Source organism: Drosophila elegans, unplaced genomic scaffold (genome assembly GCF_018152505.1).
Source record: "Drosophila elegans isolate 14027-0461.03 unplaced genomic scaffold, ASM1815250v1 contig_208, whole genome shotgun sequence".
In the NCBI taxonomy this organism is placed as follows: Eukaryota; Metazoa; Arthropoda; class Insecta; order Diptera; family Drosophilidae; genus Drosophila; species Drosophila elegans.
This window is the reverse complement of record NW_024545578.1, coordinates 6,490,802-6,512,414: the sequence shown is the minus strand read 5'-3', so window position 1 is coordinate 6,512,414 and position 21,613 is coordinate 6,490,802. Positions and strand designations below refer to the sequence as shown.

The 21,613-nt window shown below is 38.2% G+C and overlaps 1 protein-coding gene across 1 annotated transcript in view; it reads left to right on the top strand.

Annotated features, from left to right (window-relative positions):
* The window catches only part of LOC108145814 (frizzled-2), a 98,383-nt gene that overhangs the window by 52,903 nt on the left and 23,867 nt on the right, over positions 1-21,613 (top strand). The window lies entirely within an intron of this gene.

Sequence of the window (21,613 nt, the reverse complement as noted above, 5' to 3'; positions counted from 1 at the left end):
CGGCAAAAGGCCCTAAAGGAGTCCAACTCACACACATTCGTTTGAGCATCCGAGTTGGTTTCTGGCCTCCACACAAAGTTTCGTGGACGAATTAAGCTAAATTAATTTTTGTTCTTTGCTGCTGTTGGTTGTTGCCAATGCTACTTAAGTCCTTTGACTTTTGCCTCGTTTGATGATGAAGGCCTGCCTCTTAGTCCTTTCTTCTAATATATGTGTTTGTCTCGCAGCCTCGTCTTAAATTAATGATGTGTTTTATTCTGCTCCTGTTGTTGGCCATGCCAGAAAAAAGTGTATATATAAGAAGGAAAATAGGGAAAAAATCACAGCAAATGCGATTTAGACGTCGAAAGCGCAGCATTAGCAGTAAATAAAATAGGATAATGCGGCAAGTCGACCGCATGGCAGAAGCTAACTACCGGAGCTCAAATTGAGGACAGCCAAAAAAAATGGAGGCTTCTGGAGGGAAGAAATGATTTAGAGTGGCCAAATCGACTTGCAAATTATCTACTTAACTGGTTTAATTTTTTTATATAGTCAAATAATTTTTTAAAGATTTTAAGTTAATTTTGAAAGAAAGATATAAAATTGTACTGAGTTTTAAATTAATTAAAGCATTAAAAATTAATTTTGAAGAGAAATAAACATATATTAACTATTTAATAGCTTTAAAATTGTATGTAAATTGAAATAAAATATATTATTCTAAAATCACTCTGTGAAAGACAAATTTATGTATTTTATTTAATTGATTATGATAAATTTGCTTGCCTAACTTGCCACTCAATTAAAAAAACTTTTAAGGCTTACATTTATTTAAATTTTAGTCATGCTAAAGTGTATTACCTAATATTGCATATGTAAAAAATCTAAATAATTACATAAAAAGAACTGAATCTCAGCATATCCCGTAATTAAGCTTAGATTAGAAGGCACAATAAAATCCCTTTCAGATCGAATTAACCCAGTTGAAACGATTTATGGCCCAACAGGGCATCTGCTGCAATGCAGGAAGCCAAGGGATACGCAACTCTTGGGCTGTGACAGGCCAAAGGATTATGCGCCCTTAGAAAACCCCTTTCCCATGTTTTGTCTCCAGCTATCTATCTCCATGTAAGCCAGCAATTTTTCACAGAAAGCAAGAAACAGAGGAAACAGGGGCGTTTCACCTGGTCTTCAGGATAAAACCACAAAACCGCTGGAACTCTTTCCCGACCGAATGACTTAATACAATACAATCTGACTGCTGGCATCGATAAAGACAAACAGAAATCGGGTGTGTAAACAATATTTCGGGCTACAAATCGCTCTCGCAAGCCGGAATCAGAAAATCTGTGTTTAGCTCTGAATGTGGATGGATGGCTTCGAGGTCTTACACAAATATTTTGACAAAACGCCTGCTGTTTTCCACATAAATATTTATATTTGAACTTCTTGTCTGTCTGCCACACACACAGACTCACACGCATACACACACTGAGAAATGAAAGGATCACAAAACGAAGTATCTTATCGAGACATCTCTACCTGCCGCAGTCTACGAACATTCGAACCAGCATCATTGTATCTGTATCTCTGTATCTTTTGGCATCACACGGGCGCATTAATCTGTCGTGCGTATACAAATTCTGGCTCCTCGGAAATCGAATCCACAAAAATGCAGTTAAATAAATTACCAACGCTCTGTCACCCAGCGGTCGAGGATGTTTTTTTTTTGTTTTTTTGTTTTTTCTGTTTGAGTTTGGAGTCGCATGTCGCGAGTTTATCGTTCGCCGGGCATCGTTTTGGCTTTTCTTATTCGAATTTTAGTCTTTAATGAATTTCTCGGTTCTTGTTCACTTCTCCTTTTATCCTGTCCCCCGATCAGCGTGCTAATGAAATAAATGCCCGGACAGCAGAGTCGTTCTCGAACTTGAGTTCTCAAGTTACCCCGCTGCACTGGAACACGAACATGAGCAATCTGTGACATTGCCCACATATGGTAAACGTTTGCGGCCGATAAAAAAAAAAAAGAAACACAGAATACACTAAGGGGTTTCGAATATACGATACTGAACAAAATGCATATAGGAATTATGAGACAGTCATGGCACATAAATTCCTCAATGTGTGTGGGATCCAACACACAACTGCTGGGGAGTGTTCCTTTCGAGCTTGGAAAAGAGTAATCTTGTTGGGGCTTAGGGCTTGTTGAACAAGTTTATTAGATTGATTTATTCTTTGGAATATTTGTTTGAAATTTCTTTATTCCTTTGAAATTTAAATCGTGCCGCCAATTAATTGGTTATATGATTTAGTGTACAAGGCATGTTGTCTGCATACTTTTTTAAATTTATTAAATTACGCATCAAATGTCTTAAATAATTTCTTGGATATCCTTACGCTTGAGCAGCTTAATGATTTGTACAATAATTGGTATCTTATCTCTATAATTAAACAAGCTTTCATAAATAGATTTAATTTGTGTGCAATTAAATTAACCATTTCGTATGCTTATAGCAATGAAATTTAATTCGCTATATGAGTTTTCGATTAAGGTTTAACTTAAGCTTTTAAATCTAAACTAAACTAAGACGGTTGAATTGATATACCTGGTAATTGCATGGTTTTTGCATTGCCAACTCGAACTCCATTAAATTTCCCTGAAAAAATCCATCGCCCAAAAAGTAATCACACTTCGTATACAAACCAATTGACACAGGCAATAAATATTCCTCAACTGTTCGCCTAACTCCTTGCAGTTGTGTCTGCTTAATTATTAATTTCGCATTTACCGCAAAACGTTTATTGGACTTCGTGTTCCGTTCCTGGTATATCCACTTAAGTCTCCCAAACTCCAACCATCCAATCCGCCACCAATCCAAATCCAAAGTTGCCACAAGCCGAAAGCAATCTTCCTCCGTTGTCGAAGTCGAACTTATTTCCTCAATTGCATAAATCGAACAGAAATTTGTGTTTTGGCGCGTGTCACGAATGAGCAAAACAAGTTAAAAGACCCGAAAAAAAAACGGAAAAAAACGAAAACCAAAGCGGCAAACTCCTTCTCACTAATTTTTCCTGGGCTTTCGAGACAATGTGACAAGGTCTATTCCACCGCCGCCCCCAAATATCAGTCTATAGTCTGTTTGTCACCCAAGTCATTTACATGCTCCGCCCGACTACGTGACTCACATATATAGTTAGACACTGCGACCCTTCTGAGATATTTCTGTGGGGATTTCTGCGGTTGCCACTGACTTGGCTCGACTTGACTTTGGGCCACATTTGATCAAAATGCGAGCGTCCGCCGGGAGACAGCAAGCCAGAAAGCCAGAAGGCCAGAATGCCAGACTGGGGACTCAAGTGAGTCACGAACGCGCATCGATAAAATATTTAAAATTCATTTCTAACATTTTAGTCCTCTCTACTCGTCACCAACTTCGATTACTCATGCCACTAAAAAGTTTGAACTGTAAACTGCAGCAGTTATGTGCACTTTGAAAAAAAGTTATTCAAAAAGTTATATATTAAATATTCTCAAAAATATTGTACACCTTTGAAACACTTAATATTTAAAAAAGTTTTAGTTATTATTTAAGAAAGGCATTGAGCAATTGCATTTGAAAATGGAAAAGTTTTATTAATATATTTATCAAAATGTACAAAATTGTTGTATATTTCGTGAAGTGTAGATAACTGTTGTTTCAACTGCAAGTTTTGTGTTGGCTCTGCCATATCTTGATAAGTCTGAAGTTGTGCTTTGATTTATGCCCGTGCCGGTTGCACTCACCTGGTTAAGATTGTATCGAAGGCAAACAGCGCAGGAATCGTTTGGCATCGCAACCCACCTGGGGTGGTCGGTTGGCTCAATAAAAGTTGCACTCTCGCACTCGTATTCGCACTAGCAATTGCCATTGCCATTGCAATTGCAATAGCAGTTTATTAGTTTTGCTATTGAATTACATATCAATGCATTTCTCATTGACAGTGCGAGTTTGCACAGATAGATAGATACGCGTCTATCTATAGCTTCATAAAGCCTTTTTTGTTTCCGATACTAGCCATGTGTGTTTGTTGTTTGCGGGTGTTGATTGTTTGTCATAAATATCTGTGCTGGATTTTATTGCTGCCACCTAAGGGGTTTCTTTGAATTGCAAATTATTGAATATAAATAGAATTGGCCCACATTGACTCTGCCACTGTTTTCACAAAAATCTTACTTAGTCTGATCAATCGTCGAGTATTGCTCGGATTTTTGTTCATTTATAAATAAATTGTATTTATCTATTGGCTTGTTATTCAATTTGTTCAACATGATGACAATATATTTCACATATATTTTCATTGATGCGAAATAGATTGCTGTAGTACTGACAAAATTGTTTGTTAAAAATAAATCTTTTGTTTTCCGTTGCGTTAGCATTTTTCGTGAATGTTATATGACAAAAAATAATGATAAAAGCGAACTTGCATTTTTGACGAAACGCTTGTGACTTTTTTGTATCTTGGAAAGTAATAACTGATAACGAAATTAATTCATTTTGATTTTTACAGAATTTCTAACAGATTTATATAAAACCGTTCATGATAGACTCATTTAATATTGAATTCTTACCCCTAACAAAAGATAACTTCACTGATAATATCCTTAGCCATAAGTTTATCCTTGACAAATATTGAACCCGTACCACAGTCATAAACATTTCTCTGTCTTATCACAACCTCTATCATATTTTATATATATAGCATTTTTTTTCTATTTATTATTACATGTTATATGAGGTCTTGAGTACCCCCTCTTCCACATTCTGTTGATAAACTGGGCTGCCACTCACCTAAAAGCAAAAACCCCAACTCTCGACCCACCGTCACTTCAGTTGAGTTCGATTCCTTTGTTGATTTTTCTAGATTTGAAGCACTGATTGTGCGCATTTTACAACCGTACCCGTAACCGTATATTCCCTCGTATATATATATATATATATATATTTACCCCCGCGAACGATTTCATTTTCCGGGCAAGGTGTGAATTGTGGAGGAACTGAAACTGCAGTGCAGTCTGGAATTGGAACTCGGTCTGTCTCACTTTGCTTTTTTGATCGACAGCTTGCCTAAAACTGTCAACGCGTTTCTTTATTTCTGTTTCTGTTTCGATTTCGATTTCGGTACCAGTTCCCATTCCCATTCCCCACATCCTGTGTTTTATGGCGCATTTCTTTCGATTTCCAGCGATTTGTTTGAGTTTGCTGCCGCTTTATGTTTGCACGGTTGCACAGTGGATTGTCGTCGTAATTGTCGTTGTCACCATGGGTTATGGGTTCCTATCGACGGATTCGAGGGGTTTTATATCACAGTCGACTGAACGGATCGAGGTTACGGGTTACCCTCTTCGAACTGACGCTTAGATTAAGATTAAGGGCGTCAATTGTCGGCATTTACTTGCCTTCTTTTGCCCTGTCAAAATATGAATTTGGATATCATAAATCAGTAGCGTGGTTAACAATGGCATGGATGATGGTCTCGTGGGATGAGAAGTTATTATTATATGTCTAGATTATGGGGTGCCATTTAGGGATTCGCAATCGGATTTTCTATTGGGGTCGTAAAAAAGTGGAATAATTGTTACTTTTTTATGACTTCTTTATTTTTAATATCCTAATAATTTTAATTACTCATAAAAAATGTACCTAGAAGTAGCTATAAATTCGAGTAACCTACATTTTTAAGCACATCCTACTTCCCTATAGATTTCCCTTTAAACAAATCCCAATCAAAAACTTATTTTTTTCTTATTTCCCCCACTGAACCTTTGCTGGCGAAGAACATTTAATCAATTTCCCATAAATCACATGCCAAATCAGCTCGATGTCTGGCTACTTGAAAGGTTCTTCGGTGCTTTCCATCCAAGCTCCATCCAAGCTACCGCAGTGCATATCATGACTGCAGAAAATTGCTTAACTATATGGAAAATTGACAAGTTTTGATGGCTGACAGTGCGGTTGGGCCGCGCTGTTTTCCCCACACATTTGACGCCACAGTTGGGCTATGCATGATTTGCAGTGAAAAATGCATAAATGAAAATGGAAAAGTTGATCAAAAACCTGCGGGCCACCAAAATGGTAGTTTAACCATTTTCCCTTTGGTAACTCGTTTACTTTTCATTCTTGGCATGGCGTGCTGTACAACATTTGCTGTTTGGAATTATTTCTACGTTTCTGGCCAATTTTCGAAATAGAAAAAGTTTGCTGCTTTTGTTTTGCTTTGATGATTGACAGACGAAAAACGAGGGGTCGTGGGTCGAAAGTTGATTGAACCTCGGCGGCGACAGTTTCTGCTTTGAGGCGAGGTTCCTTCAATTGATTTGGGGCAAATGGGTAAACAATTTGTCAACAGTGGCTGGCATTAAACGATCCATAATATTGTCTAAACAGAAAGTAATTTTCAAAGCGCTGAACATCAGGAGTTGAAATTGCTTCCTGAGTCCTTTTTATGCACTTGAAAAAAAAATATTGAGCGCATATCTATATAATAAAAAAGAGCCCCAGACACTTTAAGAAAATAAAGCAATGAAAAAAAATATCAAAATTTAAAGTTTAATTAGATTTCAACTCAGGTCATACAAACAACAAGAATTTAAAATTTGGAATAAATTAAAAATAATATACGATAAATTGAATATTGTTATCATTATTATTTTTCCTTATGTATTTTAAGTTTTCAGATAGTAAATTGGTTTGTAAAAGAGATTTTTTTTTGTGTGTACATTTTCCTGACCTGACTATTGGGACCAACCGCAGTCGCAGTCGCAGACGAGACATGTCAACTGCTAATGTCACTTAAATGGCAGTGCCGCGTCCATCACAACGGTCGTCCCTCTCGTCCTGCCTTGCTGCATGTGTGTCCTTTGGTTCCTTTTGTGTCATTTTCGAGAAAATGCCGGGCCGGACTACATCCGCTTAGGCGTGCTGGAAATTGGATTTTCACAGCTGCCAGACTGAAACGCATTGAATGGTCGGGAGCGAGGACCATTGAGGGACCCTGAGATTTAACACGCTTTAGATTTCTTTCCGCTTTGTCTCCATGGGAATTTCGCAATGCTGGATGTACAGTTGATTCGTCACAGCGTCTTAGAACGCTCAATTCCCCATCCATTCTATTATTCCATTTTGGGCAATTTCAAGCCTCATTATTAGCACTGACTGCCCAAACAATAAACCAAAACAAATTTCACCTAATTACATTGGGGTATAGTCATTTAAATTGAGTTTTCAGGGATTGGGTTTGAAAAGTTGTAGGGAAATGGTAAAGAATCTGTCGCTAGGGAATAATTAACAAAACTATGGAAACGAAGTCATCAAAATTACGAATGGGTAGGTTATATTTGTATATATTTCTCAAAAAATAATTTATGGATCTTAAGGTAAAAATTATTTCTTCCACAAATTGGTACTTCATTTGCAGAATAATTTGGTTATAAAACCCACTTGTTGCTTGAATTATTATAATTTGTATTGTAATCAAAGCTAACAATTCTATAAAGGTGATTTAGCTATATAAATGGGTTTCAGAGTATTTATATATATATATTCTCTTGAGAAGAATCCAGTAAACTGCTTTTATTTCCCTTGCCCTATATGTTTTCACACGTTCCCAAACAACTGTCATTTGCTGCGCCACATTAACCCCATGTATGCATCCAGGCACCTATGCATCCATCCGCTCATCCATCAGATCACCACCGGGATAACGATGACCAAATCCATTCAGCTCGACCAACTTCCGTCGGCCATTTTGCCGGAGTCGGAGATCCAAAGTAATTTCCTTTGCCACTAAACTGTGCGGTTGATGACAGATAAGCGGAGTGCGGAATCCTGAATCCTGAAGGCCAGGAACGATGGTCCACTTCCCTTTAACCGCAGAGTGCCATGAATAATTCGCAACTTCTCCGGAACTCGCTCCCTCTCTTTCTCGCCCCATCCATCCGTCTCTCTTGCTCTTCGCATATGGCCGTCTCCCTCTGCAACTCCAAAATGGCAACTGGCAAATACATTGAATGATTTATTTGGTGTGATTGATTCACACACAAACACACGTATGCTATTTAGGCGATATACTCCCACCGATTTCACTTTGATTTCCCTTTGGCAGCAATCAAACATTCGTTGCCGTTTGCGGTCAACAGAGGGCGCCAGAAACACACTGGGGAGGGGGAGTCTCTTTGGGCTTTTGTGAATTTTAATTGCCACGTTTGCTAAAGTGTTTTGATTGCTTTGTCATTGCACTAATCAGCACTTGTTCTCACTGCCTCACTTGGGGGCATTTATTAATTATAAATTCCCTTCGATGGCTCAAAGCGTGGAGAGCAAAGAGCGACAGGGGGCGCCACTCAAACGTTCGTTCCATTGATTTCTTTCGAAGCTTCAAGAGTGAATCAAGCCCTCTCTTTCACCGCCCCTCTACGCCAATATACCCCTCTCTCATTCACTGGCCGCTGTAAAAAGCATTTTCAATTGAGATTTATTGTGGCGTGTATTGGTTTAGGGGGCGTGGCAGCTTCACTCGCTTTGCATTTTTCAGTTTACTACTTTACAGAGCAGTTCCGTTTTTATACCCTTTTTTGGGGTATTGTAGTTATTAAAAGGTATTTAGACCGCAACTAATAAAGTATTTTTATTTATTATTGATAAGCTATTCCTGGTAAATCACTATATACGTTGTTCTTTAAAATATTTTAAAGAATTTAGGAATAACACAATCTATACATTTTATATAAAGATTAAAAATAAGTTCTATCTATCTGTGATCAGTCTTTTTAATACAATTTTATGGAAAATATCTGACCTAATTAAACAATGTATTTTGTTTTTATATAAATATATAGGAAACCATCTTTTTTTGTGTCCTGTAAAATACTTACATTACTCTAAAGAGTATCTAAAGAATCGGTTTCCCAAAATATCCTTACTTTCTGTTATTTTTTTTTTTTCACTCAGCTCAGAACAGAAGCTCTGCTCCCGGTGCCTTTAGTTAAGTTTTTAGATTGAAATTTATTGAGAGGGAGAGATCCCCCCTTTTTTTTCCGCCTCTGCTGGCAAAGTCAATTCCTTTGATTTGTGGCGCTTTTGCGTGCAATTTTTTAAATTGAAAATCACTGCCTGAGCGCAATCCTTTTTACATCCTTGGCTTCAAATGAATTCGTTTCGTTTCTTTTTGCTTCCGCCTTTTTTTTTTTTTTGAATTTTTGTGTGAAATATGCAGCACTCGTATTTACTTTTATCGAGATTTATGCGCCACAATTGATATTGAGGTTAATAAATTGAAGGCTGAGCTGTGCCAGAAACCGAAAATCGGAAAACAGATTCAGAACTCACAACTCAAACCCAATCACTTTTCAAATTGAGCTCAAGTGCAGCCAAGGCGAAATGTACATATTTCGGTTTTATTTTGCTAAAGTTCATTTTACAATATTAGAAAGGTCATTTGACTAGTTAACCCTTTGGCACGGATTTCGGGTTTCCGTTCTACTTGACCTTGACCAGTCATTGTCAGACTTTAACTGCGTTTCTCAAACGATTTCGAAATTGCCCGGAACTTCTCTGTTTATTTTCGGGTTTCCTGTTAATGGCTAACTGATGTTTTTATGGCCGTCTGTGTGTGTTTTAGGTCAAATGTGCATATTTCGTTTGCCGGTTTGACAGTTAGGGGGCATTGAGGTGTTAAGTAAGTTTCACTTGGCAGCTGGCCGAAAATGGAGTCGAGCCTAAAACCCGAATGGGAAAGGAAATGTTGAAATTTTACCTAACCGGTTAAAGATTTTATGGATCTAATGGTGTAACGAAGCTTAAGTTTTTAGAGTTTTAGATTTAGTTTTAGTTTTTAAAGTTTTCTACTTTTGTATAAAAATGAAGAATCATTTAAATACTAACTTATTGATTTTACATCATTAAATTATATTTACGTACCCATATATCAACTTTTTCATAGAAAGCTAGAGTTTTCCCAGTTTACGTAATATCTTTGAACTCTCAAAGAACCGTAAAAGAAACTTTGCTTGTCGGAAAACTAACAAACGCGACGCGCTTTTGTAAACTCTCCTCCCATGGGCACCTCATAAATATGATTTTAATCGATTTCGCCACACTCACATTTGAGCCCGACGACATTCAAAAATCCATTCGAAAACAATGAAAAAGCAATCAAATCGCGTTCCCCCTTTTTTTTCGAAGTATTCTAGCTAAACTTAACCACATACACGAGCGCACAGGCAAATTGGAAACTTTGTAGTAAAAGTTTGCCATAAAAAGGAAATACTTTGGGAGTTGGGGAACAAATGACAGAAATTTTGCACATATTTTTGCCAGCCAAGAGAAAATTGCGAGTGCCAACTGCGAAGCGGCAAACAAGTTGAGTTAATGTTGAAAAAGCAGGAGCAACACAAGCAAAAGTCAAAGTTTGTTGTTTTGCTGGGGTTCTGTGTAGATTTTGACAGTCATATAACTCGATATGTGTCGATAAACTATCCATATATCTGCTCCCTGTATTCAGCTCCTTTTGGCCTCAAATGCACATCGCTCCAAACTTCGGTTCGTTTGGTCTTTGGTCTTTCGGTCTTCTTATTGTTGCTATCTGATTTCAGCAACTGCATTTGGCCCCACGACCTGACCTCGCCCACCACATCCCACATCCCACTCCCACTCTACCGCCCCTTTTGCCGACCCGATTTGTCACTAGTTTTGGTTTTAGCCAAAGTTTCTGGCTTTCAACTTTTGTTTAGTGGAGCAACGGCCAAAGCAATGAACCAACCCAAAAAGCAGTTGTCGCTCGATTTGTCTTCCATTGCTCTCTCTACACTGAGCTGAAATTACTAAGACAAATTAAATAATAATGAGTTATTGGCTTGTTTTCTCATCTTCACTGAAAACTAAAATCAGGTTTTACAAAAAGAATGGTTTAGAGATTCACAAGTCTTAAACTTAGGAAAGATAATGATATAAATACATTGGTTAAACGACTTTCCGCATGTTTGTTATATTGGCAAGGATAAAAGCTTCCAAAAATTGTATTTTTTTCGTTTATTCCACATGTTTTTCTCTCTGTGTAGCAACTCCTGTTCCCTGTCTCCAGCTCCTGTCGCTCTTCAATGCTTTGGCATGCTGCACATTGTTTGCCGCACTGCAATTGTTCCGCTCAGTTGATCCGAGGACCCCTTTAATCTTTCGCCCCTTCCAGCTATTTTGAATTTTATTTTTATTTTAGCAAAGTTTTTTCATTTGCTTCAAAGTAGAAAGAGAGAAATTCCTTCATGTCGGTTAAGATTTTCTCCACTCTGGCTTAATGAATTGGAAGCGATTCTCAGAGTTGGCAACATCTGGGCCAAGTAATTTTGAGAGCAAAGGCTAAGTGAACATTTTCATATATGCGAAACATTCTACTAATTTACAAGCCCAATTATGCGGTAGCTGCCGAAGTCCCATATACTTAGTGTTCTGTTTATGGAACCCAATAGTTTCTATATATATAAAGTCACCCTTGGCAGCACTCCTGTCAATTTAGTTGGGTCATAAATTTCAATATCGTACTCGTTTTTTTTTTTGGGTACTTCGAAGTCGGGGAACTACAGGGCGGTATCTATGCGGGTTATCTTTGGTGTGACGTGCGGTTATCGGAAGAATGGAATACTATCCCAACTATGCCATAATTTGCTTTAGAATGGTGTGAATTATTTGTTCGTTTCTGTCTGCCTCTCCCATTCTCCCTTTCACATTCTCGTGTGGATTTTTTATGACCAGAATTGTTATATCTTAATTTTCTTTAATGGTTTATTATGATCCGACTGCAGTTGGCTTTTTATGTTTACCCTGCGTGCCAAACACGCTGCCACCTTTCCTCCTCTACACTGATAATTTCGTCTGACTGACAATTGTTTGCATCATTTTCACATCGGTTTTTTTGTTCATTTGCGATAATGATAATAATATGTAATAATATTTATTTCGATCCCAGTCTGTCCTCTGTCTGTCATAAATCGTGCTTATTTATGGGAAATGAGATTTGTAGTGGCGCATTTATTGTCCGTCCGTCCGTCCGTTTGTGTTATTCTTTATCTCTGGCGTTGGCACGATCGGAATTTGTAGCTCAGAGGATTGAACTCATTTCCGAGCGATGACATTGATATTTGCTTTAATCTGCAGTACTTACTTGCTATATACATACTTGCAGATAGAGCTAATGAGGATTTAACAAAGTTAATTAAATTGTTTACTTGATTAACGAGGTTTTAAATAATCTTGTGGTATAAACAAATGAAAAAGACTATCTTCAATTAAACAATGAGATCAGAGAGCCTTGAAAATATCGGTGTTGAAATATGAAGAATTGTGATTTCCTCTCAGAAATTTATAGATTTATTTTTGGCTAGTACAACAAAGCATTATTAACAATGAATTTAATTTACTTCATTCTTTTCTTTATTGTAGTTTCTTGTAAATGCCAAAACAGCCCCCATTCATCTTTAATTGTACTTTTTTTTTACCACTTCTTGGTCAATTCATCTTACAACTTAGTGAGATTAATGATCTCTCAATTGATGCCCAAGATTTATGAGCTTTAAATTGATCCGACTCATTTGTAACTCGGTGTCTTAACTCTTTAAGTCCTTGGTATCAAATTGATTTGTCAGCTTGTGGACTGCGGAAGGGCCAACATAACTGGGCCCAACCCAAACCGAATACCAAAAAAACCAACTGCGATGTCGATGCTATGTGAGTGCTTGAAGCGATTCGATTCCAGGGAAGTGAGCTGTTATGGGATGTCTTTAATGCCCATTGACAGAGCGCCGGGTGCAGTCCAGTCTACAAAAACAACATGAACCGCAGCAACAACATCAGCGACAACGCCACTGGTTGTCTAGTTAAAGCTAAAGTTAAAGCGAAATTCCCCCTGAGAAACAAACAAAAGCGCAGACGATCGATCGACAAAGTACAAACAAAAGGCATGCCACAGAGAAAAGGAGTGGGGAGGGTGGGGAGGGGGCTTAGCCAAAGGGAAAATAAAGGGAGACCGGGGGTGAGGAGGGGGTACCCGGTACCACCCAAGAAAATCACGATGACGAACTGATGCCCGGCCAGATACAAATACATGGCCCGCAAAAGGAAACAACGACAGAGGCAACACCTCTTGTTAGTTTTACTGATCATGATCGTGACAGGAGAAGAGAGATGTGCCGAATACACTGTTCAAAATTAGGGCAAAGCTCTGCCCATATTCTGATAATAATTTCACAAAGCAAATTGTGGCAGATATATTAATTATTCCTTTAAAACTTCGTTAAAAGGGAATAGTTTTTGAATAGGTATAACAATTTTTAAGATAAAATTAAACAAATGTGTAATTTAGATTATAGTTCATAAAATGAATAATTTATAATTTTGCCCAACTGATGTTCCTGTTAAGCCTGAACAGCCAATTTCGATCAGTGTAACCTTTGGAGCCCTGCCCAGTGGACAAACTGATTGAGGCACGAACAGGCGAAACTCCTTCGTGGGTCAATCATCGGGTTCCTCCGACTTGAGGCTGCACTTGGAGTTAGGGTCTGGGAGTCGAGTTCATGTTTCACAGTTTGCAAATAACTCTAATCGGGCCTTTCTGTATCGGTGTGTGGGTGCCTTCCGTTTCCCCCTCCTGCCATTTATAACTTTCCCCCTCCTCGGGATCCTGCTGCATTTTCCTCTTCTTTTCGAATCTGAACAAGCCATGCATTGTAAGTTCATTAGCGGCCCAAGTGCACGATTCGCTTGCTGTTGTTGTTGTTGTTATTGTTGTTATTGTTGTTATTGTTGTTGTTCCGTATGCCCGATGTTGGATGGTGGATCGGACTTTAGTGGCCCCTCCCCCACCTCCCCCGAAATGCATATAAACATGAGATTTTTCTGCACCTCCTGGACAGACTTTTATTTTTGATACCCAAGCAGGGAGTACTGTGATTTTAGCAACGCGATTAATGAGCACATTAAATATGTTGGAGAAATATAGAAGATTTTTGTAACTGAATCTATGGAATAGAATTTTAAATAAGGTAAAATAAACTTAAATGAGCATAGCTTTTTAATTTTAAGCATTTTTCTAATCAACAATATGCCCAAATGCTAACTATATACTTGATGTTTTTTATATTATTTAAGTAAATTTATGCTTAAAGTACTATTTTCTTATTATTAGGTACTATTCACTGGGACTTAGCTTGGTATATTGCTTAATTTTTATTTATACATATATTAAACTCCTACGAATTAACTAGATACAAATTATAAAATCTAAGATATTTGTCGCGATATTAATATTAAACTTTGATGATTGATGTATAATAACACTGTAGAGAATCATGTCAAGTTTAATGAAAGGCAGCCTACTAAATCCTAGGGTATTTAAGTTTCGTTCACTGGAGCTTATCGTCACTGCTTGTTAATCTTTTTTTTTGTGCTTTGGCATACCTGGGAGCTCCGCCTAACTAACTAGGCAAAATCACTCATACTTGCAGCCACAGTGCACCACATGTGGTCGGAAGAGCGAAGAACCGGCTCGCCAGGAGCAAAATCGGAAAGGGGAGGAGAGGTGGTAGAAGAGGAAGAGAGAGGATGGCAAAATCTTCCAGCTCCAGCGGCACCCTGCAGCTAAAAGAACGGGGTGTATTGAACCGCAGCAAAGGCAACAACACAACAATACGAGCAAAGTCAAAGCCAAAAGTCAAAACGTGAGCCTGGAATTGCAGGCGATCTTGCGTCCCCCTCTCTCTTTCCCCCTTTCATCTCTCGATTTCCCCCTCGTCACTCCTACCGGTAAACCTGCCCAGTAAACCTGGAAGTTTTTTTTTTATTCTACCTTTTTATCGCTCTTTTAGCAAGCCAACCGATGACGCTAACAAGGCAAGAGCAACAACAACCGCACGGGGGCAGAAGAATGATCAAAAGGGGTTCTCAGAAGAATCGTGAAAGGGTGGAAGAGGGAGGTGGAGAGGGAAAGAGAGCAACAGAGAGAGACGGAGCTCGTGGGCTGACGGCGTTATCTGGTAACAACGTGTTACGAATTACTTTTAACAAGACCCTTAGCAGATAAAAACCAGAAAACCGGTCGAGAGCGGGGTTAACCAGGGAGAGTAAGATAGAGCGGTAGGCCGGAAGAGAGTCTTCAGAAGAGATTGGAACGTGCGCTCATTAGCGAGGTGAGCATATAAACAGGAAGGAATTGCAATTATCCCGTAGCAAGGTGGGGGGCAAATAGAGAACTCCGAATACCCTGCACTTCTAACACCACCACCAGAGAAAGTCAAAGAACTTGCTGAAATTTTAGCAGGGTGCACTGGAAAAATCAGGGAGAGAAAGAAGGAGAAAGAGAGAGTAAATGGAAAACCTGAAAATATGCCAGACAACAACAGATGCGTCTGACAAAAAATTGGCAGAAAAGGGGATCGGGTGGCGTGGGGTGGTGGTGGTTTGGTATGCGAAACGCAGCACATGTGCAGCGAAAAGAGGAAGAACAATCAGGAAAAGGAAAGAGGAGAGAGCTGAGAGAAGGAATACGGACAAAAACAAGGACGAGGAACGACAGAGAGCGCAAGGAAGTGTAGCTGTCAATCTAGTCAGAGATTTGTCACCCGGAGAGAGTTGACAACTTTTATACGGGGGTTGGGAAGTCGCAAGTGGGTTAATAATGGGAAAACAATAGGTGGAGTAAAATAAGGAACAGAAAACAACCAAATTTAATCAAGTGACTGCATAAAAAACATAAGTAAAGTTAAAAGTATAAAGAAATAAATAAATTAAAAAAAAAAAATAATAATAAAAAGTATAAAAAGTCTTTTTACGTTGGGAGAATTCATAATATTTTAATAGCCAATAATAAAAGCATTATTTATTTAATAATATAAATTTAAGTTACAATTTTTATTAGGCACATTAATTAGTGAGAAAAAATCCTACAACTAACACAGCAAAGATAATCAAAATAAGAAACTTCCTCCCGATAATCCTATTAAACATGCAACAGGAAATCGCTGTCATAAAAACCGATTTACATAGGCATTGTAACCGTAAAACTCACCTTAGAAATGCCAAGAAAAAACAAATGCAGCCATTAAAAGTTTACTTCCATCACATATTTATTTAGCTTATGCAAAAAGTAACGAAATGCAGGGCAAGGCAAACAAAAAGAAAGCAAACCGTAAACAAAACATTTATTTAGCTGCATTTATCGCATGCTATAGGAAAGAGTTCTCTCTTCCAAACTCTCTTCCAGTTCCAATCACCCTCTCTCACTGCCCTCCCGCACAATTGGCAGCGACGTGCGAGCTCAGCTCTCAGTTTTGGTTCAGTTCTCTTTCGACGATCGGAGCACTCGGTTCAGCGGACGGATGGTTGCCGCTCGAAAATAAATCAAACGTAAAGTCTCGCGAACCTTAATTGCACCTTTCAAACGGCAATTAATCAACGAAGAAAATATTTACCAAAAATATATATATAAATATCTTTCTTTTGTGCGCAAATCGAAAGCAATAACAATAGCCGAGGGCAGTCGTGAATAAAAAGAAGTTTCATTAAATAGCCACCAAGCGGCGTCCTCGAATAAAAGCGACAGAAAATACAGAAAACGAGTTATGAAAATACAAATTGTGGCCGTGCCATGTGAGAATGTGTGTTGAAAATTGTTATAAAGAAACAAGATTTGTCGTTTGTGGTCGTTGTTATTGTTGCTATCCCGATCTGTGATCGGTGATCGACAAGCGTCAACTGAAATTGGATTTTCGGCGCTCAACGGAACAAAAAACCGAAAAACAACCAAAAAAAAATCTATGAAAAACATACATCCTACACCTTTAACACCTGAGATAGCGACAACATTTGGCGCTACATGAAATTTTAATTAAAAAATCTGTCCAAAAATAAAGTAAAAATTACTTGCAGCGGCAACATAAAGTTTCTATGAGAATCGGCGCAAGTATCTGTGTATCCGTCAGATACTCTCTATTCGTGTGAGCCTGCATCTCCAGGTGTCCGTGCGCCTGTGTGAGTGTTTGATGTAAGCAGACGTGAAATTGGATTAACTTTGACAGACGTACGGCGGTTTTTAATTACCACCAAAGAGTTTTTCTTTTTGTTGGGATTAACAGCGCAAAGTTGGACCAGCTCCCCCAGGTAAATGTCCATATCCATATAGAAGAGTAAAGTTGGGGAGCCAGCGGATTTCCATTACACTGGGAGTCAAAGATCAGTTGCGGGAGATCCGTTTAATGGGATATGCTAGTCAGTCAAAATCCAGGGGCGAACCGATCTCCAAATGAGAGGAAAAAGTCTGGGAAACAAATACCCAACTCGAGCAAATGAAAATTACTTTCAGAAATATATTTTTACCAAAGCTGATTCAGTTGAACATAAGCTTATCTGATCTGGGTGGGAGCCATTAGGTGAATACCTTTTAAATATACTAATACAGCAATACTTACTGACTATTATAATAAAAATAGATTTTGTAAAATGTCATAAATTGAAAAAGCGTGAAAGAAACTAAATATATTTTTATATATCCATGATAAGATGATTATTTACAAATTGAGTGTAACAAATTTATTTGAAATTAGATCAACAAAACATTTAAATATTTAATTATTTAATTTTAAATAAACGAAAAATTAAATCAAGAACATCTTTATTCTTTACAACAGTCTATTGATTTATTGTATAACACTTGTTCTTCTAAGCCAAATCTAGTCTTGCTATATATACTTAATATAGTTTCCGAATAGGGTATCACCAAAGAAGATTGAATGGTCTTGAGGATTCATAAATCTTTGTGGGAACTTTGGTGTTGATCCCATTCAAAATAGTACAAATCCCGAGGGTCAAAAACTCAGTGAATATTTAACCCCAACAACAGTTACACATGGTTATTTTTACCGTTTTATTCGTTTAGCCAGGCACCTTATCTCTGTTCGATTTCTGTTCGGCTGGCTTTTTGTTTACTCAACAACAAAAATTGCGGCTGTTACGTTCTTTTTTTTCGACAATATTCGTTTATTTCATTCGAATCAATATTGCCGTCAAATGAATGGAGAACCACGAACTGAAATCTTATCTCTCACCAAACGGGGAAAAAGTGGGGTCTGGAATGCGTGTGTGTGTCTACATTATTTCATTATTTGTTGTCAAAGTTTTGGCTGCCGAGGCAGCGACTACCAGAAATACTACCATGCAATCGATAGAGTTGGAAAATCAGTAAAAAAAAAAGGGAAAAATATAGAAGAGGGAGTGAAAGAGCCACTGATAGAGGGAGAGCGCAGATTGCAGGTGCTTGGTGCTTGTTGCTCTACCTGGAAAAAGTTGGAGTTTGTCTCTGGTCTTCGACTTAATCTGTGATCAAGATAAGCCATTGCATGTCGATCGTTTCGTGTTCGAGATCCCCAGATCCCCTAGATAGTTTTCCTCTTTCTTTCTTTCTTTGCCAGTTTATTTTTTTTGTTTTTGTGTCTCTGTGTGGAAAATTATGTTCCTCTGCGGTCATAAATTATGCGTAACGCGACACCTTCGTCTACAGGTTTCCAATATGTCGTTAAATATTTTATTTCATTTTTATAGCTCTGCCATTGGTATTTTTTTTCGCATGAAGCGAAAAGGCGGAGGACTCGGATCGTTGAGACAAGAAATGATTTCATTAATTTTTCAGTTAACAGCAGACGCTCCCAAGGTTAGACCCTCTCGTTAAAGGCTAAAGCAAAAGCAAAAGGTGTTGGCTCAACTGCCCGCGCAGAGCCGGCTAAAAAATATCAATTTACATACAGAGACACAGGGACATCATGTGGTGCTCTGTGTGCCCAATTCCCGATTCTCGGTTTCTCCTCCGGGCCTGGCCCGCACTTTCGCAATTCGAAAAATTGCGCTTTGTCACACAGCAAACGACTTTCGGCCGCCTGCTGGGGCGACACTCAAATGCCAGGCCGTGCTGTTTGCTCTTCTCTGCTGGTTGCAACTGCCGAGTGTTGCCTGTTGCCTTGGGCACAGTGGTAGTCGAACATTCCAGGAAAATATCCTGGAGAAATTCTATGCTTAAGACACTTACCTCACATTTACTATAAATTCCTTATTATTAAAAAAGGAAAAAATATTATTATTATTTATCAATTCTAAATGATTGATTTTGTAAAAATAATGAGAATTTAACATATATATAGATTCGATTTTTGGTTTTACGTTACAGAATTATTTGGATATAAATTTGAGTTTAAATCAGTTTTTGACACGTTATATGTATAAACATTTTTTTTGCATAATTTTTAAATCTTTTGGAAGGATCTACCAATGCGCTAGTTAGTTGACTTTTTATTTTCTTTATAATTAAATTAAAATCTATCTATATTGGAAAATTATATCAATATCAAGTACATTTTAAGTAAATACTATTTAATTCAGAGGTATTAATTCTAGTATTAAACGTCATATAAATACAAAGACAATAAATACTGTTTGTTAATTATCTAGTTTTTCTTGTTTAAATGCATTTTGATCATTACCTTTTCCTAATTCTATTGCGTGTAAGGATTAATCCGCTTAACTTTTAGTCTCTCAAAATTGTAGAAACCCCTTCTTCCTGAAAATTCTTGACCACTGTGCCAAATGGCCTCCCGCGGCTTTCCGGCATGTCTGGTTCTCCGGTTGCCTGTATCTTCTCGCCGGTTACCTCTTCCCGCCTCCGCTCAATCTCCCAAACAGGTGATCATTTTACAAACGGTCCTGGGCTACCTGTTCCCGCTGGTCCCGGCGATCCGAGAATCCCAAAAGTCAGCCATAAATTATGTTTTGTTTGCTTTTTGTCGCTCGCTGGTTTTTTGTCTCCTCCAATGGGCTTGGCTATAAATTTCTGGTTGACTCTTTCCACTTGTCAAAGTCTTTTCATTTTCTTGGTGCTTGACTTGGTATTTTTTTTATGATTTTTCGGGGTCTCCTTTAGCTTAATTGTGATTGCAAGAGGATTATCTCGTTTTTTTTTTGTAGCAATTGGCTGCTGCGAAAATTTATTGACACTCGGAAAGTGAGTCAGTCAGTCACTCACTCACTCACTCAATTCAGCGGGGAGATGTCAGTTGACTTGTCACTCGCGACGGGTTTGTCAGTTTGTCAGTTTTGTATCCTGGTAACCGTTTTTTTGCTGATCAGCCACGATGGAGCTGTCAGCTTAGGCGCTAATGTGCATACTAATGTCGGATGCTTCAGGAGCTTTATGGCAAAAAGAGTGGGAATTGACGGCGAAACTATTTGGGAATGTTCTCGGATTTAAACAGGTTGTAGCGCAACAAGTGCTTGAGTTTTAAGTTGACTTGAATTTAATAAATAATTTTGGACTATTAAATTGTGTATACTTCTAGTTAACGAACAAATTTTAACCCATTGAAAGTATCAAAAATACCTAGAAACACATGTCACAATAAAACACAAGGAAATGCACACAAATTATTATGGTATAAACTCAACAAACAGTGCCACAATGTTGTCATATCATTCTCAATTTATCGAGACCGCAATCATCATCTGCCACATGTGGCTTTCAGTTCCACCTTTTGCCTGTTCCACCTCCGATGGTAATTTGTCCGCGGGGCAGTGGCATTATGTTATGTGTTCCCATGATCATTTACCGATCTTGTTATAATTATAAAACCCACAATTGTCTTATTGCGGGTATCCTCTGCCAGAGTCTAATCATGTTGAGGCCCGGGCAACTCCTCCTCCAATGGGCAACCGATAATTTACGAACAACCTGAGCAACGACCCTCGTAATTATACAAGCATTGCCATCTCTGTTGCACTGTTTCTCGCTCCCTTTTTTTCTCTCGGTACACATGTGGCTTGTTTAAATAACACCAACATATTGATTAATTTTCGAAGCAGGGCCGAAGACGGGACTTGACATGGTTCGAAACGGGCCAGAAGCAGGTCTCGAGTCGTCCATCAAACTGGCCAAGTCAACCCGAGCCCCGTGCTGCAATTCATCAAACTGCGGGCCACAATGTGTTGGCTTTCTTCCTTGTTTTGATACACAGAAAGAAATATGTACTACTCTAATTTCATTTTAAAAGCAAAAGAAAACAACTTTTTGTTTAACTATAACTAAAACTAATATTGCATGTATCCTGATTATCAAAATTATTCTTTAACAAGAATATCAAATCTATATTTTTCTCACAGTAAGTTCCCTTTTTTTTGTTAGGCCTCGTTTTGTTTGATTTATTTTGCAGCTCCCTCAATTTTCTCCATTCAGTCATATCATTAGGCTTGAGGCTCTCTCTTTCCCCAAGGTTTTTTTTTTCATTTTTTTGAAGCCCCTGCCCATTGTGGTTAGCGGAGGAAAATCGAAATCAATTTGACATGATTGCCATGGATCATAATTTTTTTTCTTTCTCTTTTATTCGGTTGGTTTCTTCGGCGCTTTCTTTGGACCCCGAGTTTTTGGTGTGTGTTTGTTTTGAATATTTTGTTTGCCGGCTATTAGGTTTTGATTATTTATGAGCTGAACCCATGGGGCACACACACTCCACAGAAAACTGCTCATAGCTCGTTGGAATTGGCCCGGCAATTAGCCAACACAAACGCCTCTCTAA